At 48.6% G+C, this 16,753-nt stretch overlaps 1 protein-coding gene across 3 annotated transcripts in view; it reads left to right on the forward strand.

The window, feature by feature from the left end:
• The first annotated feature begins 676 nt into the window (after positions 1–676).
• Positions 677–16,753, forward strand: part of FAM20B (FAM20B glycosaminoglycan xylosylkinase) — a 38,554-nt gene continuing 22,477 nt past the window's right edge. Inside the window, exons 1-6 of one of the 3 annotated variants that reach the window (XM_071565206.1) lie at positions 677–903; positions 5,182–5,328; positions 7,042–7,273; positions 7,991–9,293; positions 9,591–9,649; positions 10,931–11,034. The gene's annotated coding sequence lies outside the window, so the exon portion shown is untranslated. Of the gene's footprint in view, positions 904–5,181; positions 5,329–7,041; positions 7,274–7,990; positions 9,294–9,590; positions 9,650–10,930; positions 11,035–12,572; positions 12,635–12,801; positions 12,845–16,753 lie in introns of those variants that run through there. The other 2 variants (XM_071565205.1, XM_071565207.1) reach the window with 2 other exon arrangements.

Here is a 16,753-nt window from a genome sequence, read left to right on the forward strand (position 1 = left end):
TTTTTTTTTACTCTGGACTGGATTCAGTGGTAAACTAAAGACATCAGACAAGGGGCTGGAATGACAGGGCAAGGGGAAATGACTTCCCACTGCCAGAGGGCAGGGTTAGATTGGATATTAGGAAGGAATTCGTCCCTGTGAGGGTGATGAGGCCCTGGCAAAGGTTGCCCAGAGAAGCTGTGGCTGCCCCATCCCTGGAAAAGTGTCCAAGGCCAGGTTGGATGGGGCTTGGAGCAACCTGGGATAGTGGAAGGTGTCCCTGCCCATGGCATGGGGTGGAACTAAATGATCATTAATGTTCCTTCCAACACAAACTATTCTATGAATCTATGTCATAATGCCTTTTTTCTAAGTACTTTTTGCTCTCCATATTTCTGGCCATTAGATTAAGCAAGATGTGTCCATTATGCTTCTATTTTTTTCATTGATTTTTAAAGTGTATATATATATATATATATATATATATATATATATATATATATATATATATATATATATACACAGCTGGTTTTATTGGCCTGGAGTTCTAAGCTGCCAAGGAGCTTTCCTACTGATTTTAACTCTTGCAAGCATTAGTTATTCCAAGCTAGTTATGACTGGGCTTGTGTGCTTGACTTCTTTCATATAGGAAAAAAAAAGAAAAGGAAAAACCCCAAACTCTGGGCCTGGTGTATCCCTGTTAGCTCAAGCAGCAAACCCAAGTAGGAATGTCTGGGTTATTTCTGAACTCCACTCATGTGGACCTCCTGCATGAAAGCAACAGGATGATGTCACGTTCAGCTGTTCAGGAGAGGACCAGAGCAACCTCCTACCAGTTCATAGAATCATAGAGTCGATTGGGTTGGAAAAGACCTCTGAGATCATCGAGTCCAACTCTTGGTCCAACTCCAGCACATCCCAGAGGTAATACCATGGGCTAATATCCCAAAATAAGGCAAAGAACTACCTGATGCTTGGGGTTTTTTGTATGCAAATGTGTCTGTATATGTATGTATTTGAAGAACTTCTTGTACAGGTTCTTAGAAGAAAAGGATTTTTGGTTTCTTGTGATTTTTTTTAATATTTAATAAGTTCCCTACATGTTTTGCTGCTGAAGGTGAGGCTTTGGCCACAGGCTCGTTCAGAAGCTTCATGCTTTGCTTTACTGGGTATTTTTAGTGTTTCAGTGGAAAAAAAAGAAAAGCTAAAACTGTAATATTTGACCTTCCAAAGCTGGTAATGACTTTTTTTCCCCCTTCCCTCTTACCCTTTTCTTTTCATGGTGAAGAAATAGTGTAAAACATCCAGCATTTGTTTTCAGGCGATCTGTTCTTTTTCACCCTTCTCCTCCTTTCCCTGGAGATGGAGGCCCCTGCCATCCTTTGAGATGTCAGGAATTTTAGGGGATGATTTATGCAGCAGCATAAAAAGGCATTGGACTGTGCAGCGAGGGTCAGACATGTGGTAGCAATGATCATATACAACATTTACCTGCCCAGTAAAGCAGCTTCCCTGTGTGTGTTTGAACTCGTTATGAGAATCTTTCCTGGGTAGTACAATATTAAAAATGCACCACATATTCTGATCCTGCAAAACAAAAATGGGAACAAATAAATAACTATTTTTCTTGACCAGAATAAATGAAATACATCTCTGTCTGGAAATGAGATTACAGTCTTCATTTTCCTTCTGACTTGACTGTAGCTGTTGAGAAGAGCAGCCCCTCAGGTCTCTGGTTATGTAGTCTTCACCTCAAATAGGGATTCTAAAATATTTAAGCGTCTCTCTCATGAGGCTTCTTGTTTCCTATTTGTTTTGTGTTGCTAAGCAATGCCTTTAAACCCCCAAAGTTAAAATTTACAGCTCTCAAATTGTCCTTCAGCCTTATTCTCCAAACCTCACATCTGTAATGGGTTTTCCATCTGCCAGTTTTCCCAGGTCGCCTCATCCATCCTCAAGTCTGCAAAGGAAAAAGCCTTGTGGTTGAGAGTGGGTTTTTTCCCTATTTTTTAGCTTCCATCTGCAATTAATTTCTCGTAAAGCCACATCTGTCTGTTTGGGGCAGGGGAAGTGGGGAAGGGGAGGTAGAAAGTGAAGTCACTCTCTCCCCTCTCCAGTAAAACACAGAATTTGGCAAGTGTGCTTGTAGCTCCTCAGGGCATTTCAGCCTCTCCCTTCCACCCTGCAGGCCTTGCCACCCCCAGCTCCAGGGCACAGGCAAACATCTGCAGGAGGGCAAAGTGCTGCTGGGCTGGGCTGGAAGTTCTGCTGCCCGTGTGGGTTTGGTCTGTGCTGCAGCCACATCTGACACCGCAGTGTTTCTCCTGCTGGGGTTGCTGCAAAAGCTGCTGGCATCCTTTGGAAAACTTCCTTCTGTCAATATTTGAATTTTCAAACCCCACACTAAATAGCTGCCGTGATGTTTCATTTTTAAAGACTTAAGGAACGGCCGCAGCGGTCCCAGTCAATATTCCTTCTCTGCCATCATCCAGTGCAGCTGTTCCAAAATATTTTTATGTGCTGCAGACCACCAGGTAGCTTCGAGCAGGAGCTGCTTTGAAGCTGCTCCCCTGCCTGGTGCCCTGCTCTGCTGTCCAGGGGAAAGCAGAAAGGACCAGCTGTCTGAAGATCATGGAATTATTAAGGCTGGAAAAGACCTCTGAGGTCATCAAGTCCAGTCATCAACCCACCACTACCATCATGTTCACCACTGAGCTGTGTCCTTGAGTGCCACATCCAGATGTTCTTTGAACACTTCCAGGGATGGTGGTTCCACCACTTCCCAGCTGCTGTTCCAGAGCCTAACAACTCTATCCATGAAGAAACTTTTCCTAATATCCAATTGAAACCTCCCCTGGCACAACTTGAGGCTGTTTCCTGTCATCCTGTCACTTGCTACCTGGGAGAAGAACCCAACCCCCATGTGGCTAAAACCAGATCCTCGTAGTTCACAGACTATTCTGAGTTGGAAGGGACACACAGGAATCATCGAGTCCAACTCTTAAGTCAGTGGCCCACACAGGGGATTGAACCCATGACCTTGGCATTATTACAACCAAGTTTTAACCAACTGAGCTGATCTCAACGTCCTACCAACCCAAACCATTTTGTGATTCTGTGGGAAATTGGATCCTTGGGTATTTTTGGAGATCTGGGGTTTCATCTCTGTTACTCCAATGCAGGTGAAACTCCAGGGGCATAGATTGAATATTGTTGTTGTCAACAGCCCTGATTTGAGTATCCAGCACCTCCTTCCCACCCATCACTCTCCCCACGCTTGTTTCTGGTGGCAAAACTACTGTGCAGTCAGTTGGTGAATTAGATGGGGTAATTAATCTGGGTTAAATATATACTGACTGACTTTGATGCCAGTTTATTTTTAATTTAAGTCAGGTCTGCAATTCAGTTTATTGCCATGCTATTGGCACAGCTGAAGGGCTGGCAAAGGGATAGCAGGATAAATAGTGAGGAGCATGGCAGAGGCAACCTCAATTGATGGTTCTGCTGAAAAACACCACTGTTTGTCAAATTGATATCTGAGGCAGAACGTGTCCTCTGCAGGGCTAACACACAGTGTCTGTCTGTCACCACACAGGCACCTTTTTGAGTATTGCTTTCAGCAAAAGCTCTTTGGGATGATGTCCTTAATATTGATAAGAAATCACAGAATCACAGAATTGATTGGGTTGGAAAAGACCTCCGAGATCATCAGGTCCAACCCTTGGTCCAACTCCAGTCCCTTTACCAGATCATGGCACTCAGTGCCACGGCCAAGCTCAGCTGAAAAACCTCCAGGGATGGGGAATCCACCCCCTCTCTGGGCAGCCCATTCCAATGCCTGAGCACTCTCTCTGCAAAGAAGTTTTTTCTGCTCTCCAACTTCAATTTCCCCTGGCAGAGCTTGAGCCCATCGTGCCCCCTTGTCCTCTTGCTGAGTGCCTGGGAGAAGAGACCAACCCCCACCTGGACAGAACTTCCCTTCAGGCAGTTCCAGACAGTGCTGAGGTCACCTCTGAGCCTCCTCTTCTCCAGGCTAAACACCCCCAGCTCCCTCAGCCTCTCCCTGCAGCACTTGTGCTCCAGTCCCTTCTCCAGCCTCGTTGCCACATTTTTGAATAATATGATAACTGAAATGCTTTGTAGTTAATAACTGTAGAAATCTCCTGACCCAGGACTCATCCCTGTTACACATCCAGCCATCTACGTCTCCAATAAGTCATCATAATTACAGGTTAGAAGGGCTACATAGGTATTGTAGAAGGTAGGCTGGACCACTGGGAGTTGATAAAGCTACTGGGAAGGGGATACTGGAATTGAGGGAATCCCAGCAGAGCCCTGCAGAGAACTGGAGCTGGCCTGGGTGGTCACTGGGAGCACACACATGGATGGGGATATTGTGTGTCATCTGCCACAGCTGCCAGGGGACAGTGGGACCTTGTTCCAGCACAGCCACCTTAGTAACATGTCTGGGAAATAATTTTTGGCAGGGGTCAACTTAGACAGCTTTGTTCTGCCTCAGAGTCAGCTCTCAGATGACAGTAAAACACAGAATGGGCCGTGCCAGAGATGCTCATGGTGGCCACATAAAATAATAAAAATAACCTGTCAGGGAAAGGATGTACAGCCTTGGTAGGTGCATGTGAAAGGGTTCTGGATCACCTGCTGAAAGGTCATTGTTCTGCAGCAAGTGGGAATCCCACCAGCAAACTGGTAGCAGATTGGTGGTGGTGGTGAATGCCAACCCCACTGCAGGTCCCTCTGAAACCTCCCATTGTCCACAGACCACCATGGCTCTGTGTTTCTGTCTCCCCATTTTAAGAAATTTCATTTTAATTAAATGGATTTAATTTAGTTTGAGTGAAAATTATGGGAGGAAAAGGGGAGCTCTGTAACAAGCAGCCTGTGGTGGCAGCAGCTCTCTGAGGAGCAGACTCATAAAAATAATATGGTGAGAAAATTAGTCTGATTCCAGTGTAAAATGACCCAAATTTGAAATAACACTGACACCCTGTGGAGATGTTTGGAGGGACCTTCTGCAGGTCTTGCTGATCCTTGTTCCTGATACTATAAGCCACTAATTATTCTCCTTCGTGTCCTCTTTTAGAGAAAACTTTAACTTTTCCAATGAAAATTTTGTCATCTTCTAAGATTAAAAAAATATCTCTAATGAAAATATATAAAGGATTTTTTTTAATCTTATAGCTAACCCACAAAAGCTCACTTGGCAGAAAGAGGATGATGAGGAATATTCTACAGGCTCTGAGGAACGTGCCTGCAATGGGTTGAGTTTTCCAAAGGACATTTTTCTGCACAGCTTGAAAGCATTGGAGGGAGCTGCTCCACAACGAGGTGAAGTCAGAGTGCTAATCATTTCCTTTCCAGTCTGGACTGTTGTTTAAAAATGCAAGAGCTAAAAGGCTGAATGGTAAATGTGTGTTTTGAATATGCAGAGCAGCAATTTCATGTTCTTGCTGCAAGTCACTGAGATGATGGTCTGGCTCCTCAGAGTGTCCCTGTGCCTTCCTGTGCTTGTGTTAGTGTGCTGGCTGTGGGCAGAGGGCATCCCAAGTGAAAAGGGATCAGTTCCCTTGGAGCACAGGATCCCCTTTGCACACAGGATTAAAGATCAGAAAGCAGAGGATGGTTATGAGGAGGCTCCTGGTGACAGGACTGCAGCCAGAAGATGCAGGGGAGCTCCTGGCAGTCTGGGAGCTCTCATGTTTCTCATCCTTTGTCTGAAACACCTGAGTCTGCAAGTGCACTATTCACCTCAAGAATTGCCTGGTCTAATTAAATTCCTCCAAGGTTGATAAGGTGTCTCATTCTCTGATGTTTACATTGTCTGCAGAAGGGGAAACAGAGACAAATTGGGCTGAGCAGAGGCAGAATATGCAGTAGAAATGTGTTGTCCTATAAACTCTGTTTGCTTGAGCTGGAGTTGTTGATCTTTGTGGGTTAGCAAGGTTGGATACAGTCAGTCTTACAGTTCATGGATTATTTTGCCACTGAAGGAGTGATGGTTGATCAGCCTCAGTGCTGGGCTCTCACTCCACCTCTGGAGATGCCTCCCATCCTAGAGGAAGTTTGAGCTCCATTGTATCAAAGGCTTTAAAGATCCCACCTCACTTCTCCAAATAACAGCAATTTCAGGGCTGGGGCCAAAATGCAATGTGGTTTTACTTCACAAACTTGCCACGTGAACCCTCCCTTGAGCTCTGTGCTTTCATCTCTGCTGAGATCAGTATTTGATGTGCTGAGCAGTGACGTGGCCAAACAGTCACTTGGTTTGCAAGTGTGAGCCCAGTCCCAGTGCTCAAGGAAGGGGTTTCTGCACAGACCCAGTGTGCTGTTCATGAAAACCTTTGAGATGAAAAGTATTTATAGACACTTAAAGAATTCTTGTGGACAGGTCCAGCTTCTGAGACAGAAAATGTTCATGGAAATGGGATTAGACTCAATCCAAAAGGGCTGGGCTTGTCTCTCCCTGTCCCTAAACCCCTAAAAGCTCTCCTGGTTGTGCTCCAGATGCAATATCCACAGCTTTGGGGTCACACAGGCTGCCCCTCTGCCAAGGACTTTGGTCCTGCTGTTCACAGGGCTGTTTCCTTTGGGTTCCCTCCTGGATTCACTGCCACTGAACAGCCCTGCAGCCCCTTCTGGACCAAAGAGAAACCCTGCACTCTGCAGCCACTGCCTCCAGCCCTGAAGGGAAACCACCAAGGGGGTTTCTGTAAGGAAGTGTCCACTGGTACCTGCTTTCAAATAAAAGTTGGGTAAGTTTGAGTGGTGTCCTGTCTCACCAGGAGAGGAATTAGACTATCACAGAGACTATCACAGACTATTCTGAGTTGGAAGGGACCCACAAGGATCATTGAGTCCAACTCTTAAGTCAATGGCCCACACAGGGGATTGAACCCATGACCTTGGCATTATTACAACCAAGTTTTAACCACCTGAGCTGATCTCAGGGAATTAGAAGCCTTTTTCAGCAGCCAAGTTGGGGTCAAGATGAAATGACTTAAAAGGCTGTGTTTGTGATCCTTGCTCTGACTTCTCTTCCAGTGACTGAGCTTTCACAAGGCTCCTGTGAAGAAGGAAGGAGTTTCACACCAGAAATCTGATAAAGGTCACACAGATAAAGAAACATCCGTGTGATCTGCTGACAGCCTGGGGAAGGGACAGGAAGAACCATGAGAGCCTCTGCAGGACTTACTCAGTTTGCTCTAAAGTCAGCTGGTTACAATCTAAATATCTTCAATTATTTTGGGCTGATACACACGAGAGAAGAAGGAAGGTACACAAAGGCTTGGCTGGTGTGTTGTCATGACACAATGACTTGTTTCAACCTCTCCATTAAACAGGGCTTGGTTTGTTATGAGAAGCTTGAGAGTGGGTTTAATCCAGTCTCTCTAACACTTCCATTATTTCTAGTGAAAAAGGGAAAAAATCTCAGTACTGTGGGTATTACCCCTTTTTCCTTGGCACCTCTGGCTCTGGGGAGTTTGTTTTCCAAGCAAGGCAGCCCCTCTTACCCCTTTCTTTTTCCCAGGCTGTGCTGAACCCTGGTATTTCAAACAAGGTTCAGAATAGTCCACACTGCTTTTATCACAGAATCACAGGATGGTTTCAGTTGGAAAAGGACCTTAAGGATCATCTACTTCCAACCCCTTTGCCATGGGCAGGGACACCAGATTCCACCTTCCACAAGTTGATTTTGGTCACTGATGCTTCATCAAATGATCAAACTAGGCTTTCAGGTTAAGTTGAAATTACTCTACATTTACAAAAAAAAATTTTTTTAATCTTTCAGTCAGTTTGAACTGGCCACTCCAGTGCCCTTGTCAGGTTTTCAGTGTGTGCAGCTCTGATGAGATGTTCATGATCACCAAGTTCTCCATCTTTTCCTGGTACAGCATCTGGTGGAAGGATGCAGAGGGTTCCAGTTACACTTTGTGGGACCCCAGCAAACATCTGGGCATTATTTAACTGCTTTTTCTCTTCTTCTTCCAAGGGATCAGGACCCTTTCCCCTCTCCATGAGGAGCTTTGGTCTGTAGTGAGCTGCTGGCTGCTCCCCCAGGGAATGAAGTTGGGATTATCAGCTCTCACCCAGGAGAAGACGGAGGAGCAGGCACAGGGCCATCCAAGGTACACAGAGATGCTGGTGGGGGGGCAGGGAGTGTAAAACCAGCTTGTGCAATGCAAATGTGTCTTGCTGTTCCCTCCCAGCCTCTGTGCTCAGGTGGAGAGGTGATGCCTTCATGCTGCTGTCAATTAGACTGCAAATAAACACTGTTTAATTTGTGGTGACATTTAAAAGCAATTAAGGAAATTTAAATGTTAAATGCATGTTTTTGTCTTTCCAGTTAAACACAGTTTGGGAGAAAGAAAAAAGTAACCCCAAATATATAATTATACTCTTACAACTGTATAAATAAGCCTGAGAGTACTATGAGAAGATTTTTAGTCTCTTGCAGAACTGCTTTAACTTCGTGCTTCAGGGTGTGGTGTCCTATGAAAACACTGACACGTGTAGTTTCTCCTTGTGGCTCCTGTATCCAGCATTGTCTGGGGAGCAGCTGGGGTGTGCATTTCCTAATCTACTTTGGGGAAAATCACCCAGGTAGCTCAGAGCACCTTCACAAACCCTGTGGATGTTTCCCTGAAGCAGGTAAAGGAGTCAGAGGCAGAACTTCCTGAGGCTGAACAACTCAGGGGTGCTGATGACTTCATATGGCCACGGTGACCAGCTGGAGGTTGGGGTGTCTCTGTCTGGATCTGAAAAGGGAGGTTTGTTGCTGCCCTTCCCTCTGTACAGGTCCAGGAGAGAGGAGCAAGCCCTGCCTGGCCTGTCTGCTCCTGAGGTGCCAGCAAACCTGGCCACCTTGATTGTCGTCACATCTCACACTTGCTTTTTGTGCTGCCCTGGGAGACTCCTACAGGCTTTACACCTTGTCCAGAGCCTGCATCCCATCCATCTAATCCCAGTGCTAAGGATCTGGCCTTTTTGACCATATGCTGAGGGACCCCTTTGCCACTTCGTAGTCACTTCCTTGTGGCATCTCTTTCCACTGAACAACGACCTTGTGGCTCTTCCTTTTGCCACAAGGAAGGGGTGGGGAGGGTGGCCACCAAGTTGTGTTAACCACAAAACTGGTGTGATAGGATGCAGCCAAGCCTGGTAAAAAGGAGAATTCCTAGTTCATGTAGGTGCTCCCCAACTCACCTTCCCTGTCCTTCCCTAGTGCCTCTCTCATCTCTCTTAGGTACTTTCATTGTTCGTGTTTCACAATGTGCAAGAACTCCTCTTCATAGGTAAGTCAAGGCATTGATCCCTGTTCTTCTCACCCCTGTCTAGCAGGGAAGAATAGAGAGTTGGGGGTGGCACCTCTTAAGCTGAAGAGCTTCCACATGAGAGTCTGTGCTTGACATCTGACCTCAGCATGAGCCTGTGTGAAACCATTGCTGTAACTCCAGTTTATTGTTGCCATCGACACGCGGGTTTCTTTTATGCAGAAACCTTCTGCAAAGTGATGCTTAACATGCTCTGCTGGGTCTGAGTGGTGTCCTTGACTCAGGAATTTCTTTTGTATTGCATAAACCTGATTTCAGCCTGTTGCCAGGATCACACACCTCTTTGAACAGCAAGATCTGTGCAGCACCTGGTGACAGTGAGTATGCTGATTTACAGCTTTCTCCTGCTGAGCACAGAGAGCTTTTCCTGGAGCAGATAGAATTATTTAACAGCCTCTCTGGCTTCCTCCACACACCAGTTTTGAGATGGTTCTTCCCCAATCAGACCTTGTTCCCCAGCCCAGTCATAGAATCATAGAATTGATTGGGTTGGAAAAGACCTCCGAGATCATCAGGTCCAACTCCAGTCCCTTTACCAGATCATGGCACTCAGTGCCACGGCCAAGCTCAGTTGAAAAACCTCCAGGGATGGGGAATCCACCCCCTCTCTGGGCAGCCCATTCCAATGCCTGAGCACTCTCTCTGTAAAGATTTTTCTGCTCTCCAACTTCAATTTCCCCTGGCAGAGCTTGAGCCCATCGTGCCCCCTTGTCCTATTGCTGAGTGCCTGGGAGAAGAGACCAACCCCCACCTGGCCAGAACTTCCCTTCAGGGAGTTCTAGACAGTGATGAGGTCACCTCTGAGCCTCCTCTTCTCCAGGCTAAACACCCCCAGCTCCCTCAGCCTCTCCCCACAGCACTTGTGCTCCAGTCCCTTCTCCAGCCTCGTTGCTCTTCTCTGGCCCCGCTCCAGCCCCTCAATCTCTTGCCTCAACTGAGGGGCCCAGAACTGAACACAACACTCAAGGTGTGGCCTCCCCAAGGCAGAGTCCAGGGGAAGGGTCACTGCCCTGGGCCTGCTGGCCACGCTAGTTTGGATCCAGGCCAGGATCCCATTGGCCTTCTTGGCCACCTGGGCACACTGTTGGCTCCTGTTGAGCTTCCTGTCCCTCAGTCCCCCCAGGTCCCTCTGCCTGGCTGCTCTCCAGCCACTCTGTGCCCAGCCTGGAGCACTGCAGGGGGTTGGGGTGGCCAAGACAACCCTTGTTCCCACGACCTACGGATTTTTATAGGCAGCCCCAGACCCATCAGCGCCTTCTCCTGATCTCCCTGGACTCTGCTGTGTCCTTGGCAAGGGATGGATAACAGAGTTCTTGTGCCTGTCAGCTTCGAGAGGGTGATGTCTGCCCCTGGTCCCTCTGCCATCCCCAGCTCCATGGCTTGTCCATAACCCACTGCACTTGGCCACTTCTACCTCTTAATGCTTCTGTAGCTGTAGACAATTCCTTGGCACTTAAATATTAACGTGCTAATTAATAATGAAAACCATAATTGTAGTTAGGTTTAAAACTTTAATGGAGTGAGGAGTTAGCAGAGGTGCAGTCTGTAACAATGAAACTGTGCTATTAATATATATATTTAAGCATCTTTCCCTCCAGCAATAACACTGCACAAGAGCAGAATCCTGTGTGTGGATGGATGGCTGTGAAGATGTTTGCTCACAGCACTCGGAGTCTCAGAGTGGGAAGTCATAAAGAACTAGGTATGACTTTTATTTTTTTCAAAGGGGTTTTAAAAAGCACCATTAAAAGTTTTCATTCTGAGTCTTAAAAATGGAGAAGTGCAGGAGAAAATTCCTGGAAAGAAATAGCTTTATTTTCCAGCTCAGCCACACCAGTCTGTGTTTGTTGCTGTCTCAAAATAGCCCAGGATGATGTTGGATGGTGGACTCGGTGGTCTCAGAGGTCTTTTCCAACCTAATGGATTCTGTGATTCTAGGAAGAGGTACAGTAAGTGGGGCAGGAACAATGGGGAAAAGGTTGTGGATAGTTTGGAGCTGTGGAAGAAGGGGATGTGCAGGTTATGGTGATGGTGTGAGCACATTGCTGTGACCTCCTGCCCAACTTCACAGAATCACAGAATCAGTTGGGTTGGAAGAGACCTCTGAGATCATCAAGTCCAACCCTTAATCCAACCCTACTTTGATTACCAGATCATGGCACTCAGTGCCATGTCCAGTCCCACCTTAAAAACCTCCAGAGTCTTCATCGATGCCTACGAAATTCCATCAGCTCTGAAGCAGTTTCACCTTAGGGGGGGTGTGAACACAGTGGGGAAAATTGAAATTAATATACTACTTGCCATAGCACATGGAGAATAGATAAAAATCAGTTGGTATTGTAGATGAGTAGCACAAATTCTGATGTTATAGGGGCAGAGCAGCCAACCCATTTTCCAGATGGGAGAATTTTGAAAGGAGGTGTATTGTTTAGGACAGCATATCATAGAATCATAGAATGGATTGGGTTGGAAAAGATCTCCGAGATCATCAAGTCCAACCCGTGGTCCAACTCCAGTCCCTTTACCAGATCATGGCACTCAGTGCCACGGCCAAGCTCAGCTGAAAAACCTCCAGGGATGGGGAATCCACCCCCTCTCTGGGCAGCCCATTCCAATGCCTGAGCCCTCTCTCTGCAAAGAAGTTTTTGCTGCTCTCCAACTTCAATTTCCCCTGGCAGAGCTTGAGCCCATCGTGCCCCCTTGTCCTATTGCTGAGTGCCTGGGAGAAGAGACCAACCCCCACCTGGCCAGAACTTCCCTTCAGGCAATTCTAGACAGTGATGAGGTCACCTCTAAGTCATAATACGTAGTTTAATAGGGCAGGAGAGTATAAAAATACTGTATAAGATTGTTATAATTCTCCATCATACGCCGCAATTCCAAATGCAGGCGCGCCAATTCCTCTGGCTGTGGTGGGTGTCGTTACAGCACCCGTTGCCACAGGCAGCTCCCGTTACAGCACCCGTTGCCACAGGCAGCTCCCGCGCCTCCAGATCCGAGTATTTCCAATATAAATGTGGTAAAATTTTCATTACAAGCGTCACTCCCGCTGGTTTCCCCCACACCGGGCACCGCGGGGTTAACGCCGCTACCGGCCCCCTCTTCCCCCCATCGCCGCTCCCATTGGCGCGGCCCGCCGCGCCCGCGCTGATTGGCGGGCGGGCGGCGCGCGGCGGGCGGGGCGGGCGCTCATTGGCTGCGGGGAGGGCGCGGGGCGCTGGGCGGTACCATGTCGCGGGGCTGGTGGGGGCCGGCGGCGGCAGTGGCGGCAGCAGGGCCATGGCGGGCGGGCGGCGGGCGCGGTGAGTGCGGCGGGGCCGGGTCGGGCCGGAGGGTCGGGGGCGGGTGGGGATGGGCTGGCACCGACAGGCAGGGAAGGAGGCAGTGAAGGAGGGAGGGGGAGGTCGCCAGATCTCCCGCAGGGAACGCCGGACCGCCCGCAGGGGCCGTCCGGCCCCTGCGGGCGGTCCGGCGTTCCCTACGGGCGATCCGGCGGCCCCGGGAATCGCAGGGTCGGTGAGCTTGGAAAAGACTTCCCAGACCATCCTCTTGTCCTGTCCCTGTTTCCCCACCCCCCGGCTCCCCCTCCTGTCAGGGAGTTGTGGAGAGGCAGACGGTCCCCTCTGAGCCTCCTTTTCTCCAGGCTGAGCCTCCCCAGCTCCCTCAGCCGCTCCTGCTGCTCCAGCCCCTTCCCAGCTCCATTCCCTTCCCTGGAGTCCCTCCAGCGCCTCGGTGTCCGTCTGACAGCTTGGGCTCACGGACACCCCAGAGCTCGGCGGGGGCTGCAGGACGTGGCTCTGGCAGATGGGATTTTTTATCCTGCAGTTCGTTCCTCTTCTGGATCATAGAATGGATTGGGTTGGAAAAGACCTCCGAGATCATCAAGTCCAACCCCTGGTCCAACTCCAGTCCCTTTACCAGATCATGGCACTCAGGGCCACGGCCAAGCTCAGCTGAAAAACCTCCGGGGATGGGGAATCCACCCCCTCTCTGGGCAGCCCATTCCAATGCCTGAGCACTCTCTCTGCAAAGGATTTTTTCTGCTCTCCAACTTCAATTTCCCCTGGCAGAGCTTGAGCCCATCGTGCCCCCTTGTCCTATTGCTGAGTGCCTGGGAGAAGAGACCAACCCCCACCTGGCCAGAACTTCCCTTCAGGCAGTTCCAGACAGTGCCGAGGTCACCTCTGAGCCTCCTCTTCTCCAGGCTAAACACCCCCAGCTCCCTCAGCCTCTCCCCACAGCACTTGTGCTCCAGTCCCTTCTCCAGCCTCGCTGCTCTTCTCTGGACCCTTGAACCGGGGACAGAGCTCTGCATGGCTGGGAAGCCTCTCTGAGTATCTCCCCTGCACTGTGGGCTCACCCCGAGTGCCACTCACTGCTTGGCAAAGGTCATTGTCCCAGGGTGAAAAATAAGATGTGTGTTGTTCATGGAAATGCTGACTGTGGTTGTCAGAGCCGTGGGTTTAAGCTTTTTTTAAAGGGCATTCTGTCTTTGGGTCCTTTCTGGATGCAGATGTGCACAGGCACTGCAGCTGTTTGGTTTGTGCCCACTGGGGCCCTGGTCCTGCACGTCCGTGGTGCCCTAAGAGCAAACTGTGCAGTGTAGATTCCATCTGGCAGTGAAATCGCTGTGAGCAGATCCCACCTGGTACTCACAGCAGAACAGGCATTAATGCTGTGTCTTGGTTTTATTTGAAAATGACTCTGTGCCCCCCTCGTGTCTTTAAGTCTGACCTACATAGTTGCCACAGGATTTGCCTTCGTTGGCAGTACAAAGTCTCAGGAGGGCGAGGGAGGTGGATTTTGTTTCCTTGCACAGAGTTGTCTGTGCTGACACCACAATGTGTCCTCTGGTTCGCTGCCTCTCCTCGGGAGTGGGGAGGGGCATTGGCATTATCCTGCACCAGGGACAGACTCATTGCTGCTGGATGTCCCATGGGAACACAGACCCTGGGTGAATTTTGGGTGCCCATATTATGTAGGAGCTGAATCAACATAAGAATGTCAAGTCCAGAAGGAAAACTGCAGAATTTTTTCACTGCTTTGGCTTCTTTTCCAAGTGGAACAAGGCTCCCTAAGGGAAGTTCCAGCCAGGTGGGGGTTGGTCTCTTCTCCCAGGCACTCAGCAATAGGACAAGGGGGCACAATGGGCTCAAGCTCTGCCAGGGGAAATTGAAGTTGGAGAGCAGAAAAAACTTCTTTGCAGAGAGAGTGCTCAGGCATTGGAATGGGCTGCCCAGAGAGGGGGTGGATTCCCCATCCCTGGAGGTTTTTCAGCTGAGCTTGGCCGTGGCACTGAGTGCCATGATCTGGTAAAGGGACTGGAGTTGGACCAAGGGTTGGACTTGATGATCTTGGAGGGCTTTTCCAACCCAATCCATTCTATGATTCCATGATTTCCAGCTCGCTTCACTGACCTGCCGTGGTTGGGTGGAATGTCAGCAGCTGGGCTGGGGATAAAGGGAGAGTTGTTGGGGCTGTTTTCTGACCAGGTCCCAGCACCCTCTGTATCAGTACCCTTGCCTCGTGCCTATGTCTTGTGCCATTCCACTTTTCAGTGCTTCCAATCCCTCCCTCCCTGCCTGGCATTCCCAGCTCCTGCCCATTCCAGCTCTGTGCACACTGGTTGCCCAGATGGCCAAGGGGAACAGGCAACTGTTGAGCCACTGCCAGAGCCCTTCCTGCAGTGTTCCCCAGCTCCCAGTAAACACACAAACCCCATCTTCAAAACTTCTCCTGTCCTCTCAGATGTGTTTGGAATTAGCCAGTGGATCCAAGTGAACACTGTGATTATATAAACGTTGTTTCCATAGGAAACTGTGCTTGATGGAAAGTGGTTCTGCAAGGAGAATTAATGCAGCCTGGTTTCCTGAGAAGCTGTTTGCCACATCCTCCCCACCAGCCTCTGTGCCCTGGGAGCTTCTCCCTCCCCAGAGCTGCCCATATCCAGGTGCTGCCCGTATCCAGGTGCTGCCCCGATCCAGGTGCTGCCCCGATCCAGGTGCTGCCCCGATCCAGGTGCTGCCCATATCCCAGTCTGCCCCGGCCTGGTTTGTGCAGCCAGATGAGTCAGGTGTTCTGTTTGCTGAGTGACCAGCAGCTGGGAAAGATTAAGGATATTTATTTACCCAGTTGGCCTTGGTTTCTCCAGACTTCTGTCCTCACTCTGGCCTGTGTTTTTTGTAAAGCTCATGGAAATATTCCTCTGATATTTGGCAGAAAGGCAGGTACTGGCTTCTGAAGTTACTGAAGGATACAACAAGGTGGGCAGAGAGATGGACAAAATGATTTTATTTCTGTCCAAAACGTTGTGAGATGGGTCGGGCAGCTGCTGGTTGTTCCAGCTGCAGGCAGAGATACGCAGGGGTTAACATGCCTGTGGGCTTTCCGATTTGTCTGTGTTGTATCTCTCAGCCGGGGGTGTAGCTGTGCCTGCGGAAAGTTTGAGCAGAGACTGTCACAGAGATTCTGCCTGTAGATAAACGAGGGATTAACAGGAAGAGAGGAGGAGAAATGGCAGACAAGTAAATACGTGGGAAGCCTTGAGCGCTGGATGACTAAACTCGTACACAAGGCAGGCAGCACACGGAGAGTGGAAGTGACAGAATGAGTCTGAGAAATCCAGGGAAAGGGCTGTGGGAACTGGAATAACAAGGCTTGCACAGAGAGGGGAGGTGTGAGCCAGCGAGGAGCTGGCCAGGGAGGGGAGGATGGGAAGGAAGATTGATGTGGTGAGGCTGAGGTACGTTTTGGGAAGTGGAAAATGTCACTATTGTGTGTGTTGTTCCTTCAGGGCATTTTCCAGGAGAACTTTTAAAGGCCTTTTGATAAGCAAGCCCAAAAGGTATAGTGTAGATAAGAAAAAAAAAGCATTAAACAGGAATTAGAGTGTACTTCACCATATCTGTTTCAGATCAGTGTCTGTCTGAACAGTGATTTTTTGTGTCCTCATGCTGCCAAACTAAATCTTTGCCTGCCCTCAGACTTGATTTGTCATCTGGAGCATAACAAAATCCTTGCAAATTGTACATGCAATTTTTGAGATAGCAGCTTTCTGGCTTTGAGATATAAAAATAAGATTGTGATGTGTGGCATGGCATTGATCTTGTGTCTCCAATAAAAAATGTTCTGTGAGATTTCTCTGCTAACTTTGTGGGCTCACTTGTAGTAGCTGTGATTTGTTTTAAGAGGCAAGTTTTGTGTGTGCTGTTTTTTGAACTGGGATTCAGGTGGGGTGATGTTGGTATTTAATGCCAGTAGATGTGCTTTGGTTCAAGTGTTTGTGTGACCCCTCTGTGATACTGAAGGGATACTGTTATTTCAGTTTTGAGCTGGAAGACTCATCACTTGCTGACAATACAGACCTGCTTGTAATGAGAGAAAAAATTGATTGGGAAATAGCCCGAAGAAGTAATGAAATA

This window comes from Pithys albifrons, chromosome 10 (assembly GCF_047495875.1).
Source record: "Pithys albifrons albifrons isolate INPA30051 chromosome 10, PitAlb_v1, whole genome shotgun sequence".
NCBI lineage: Eukaryota > Metazoa > Chordata > Aves > Passeriformes > Thamnophilidae > Pithys > Pithys albifrons.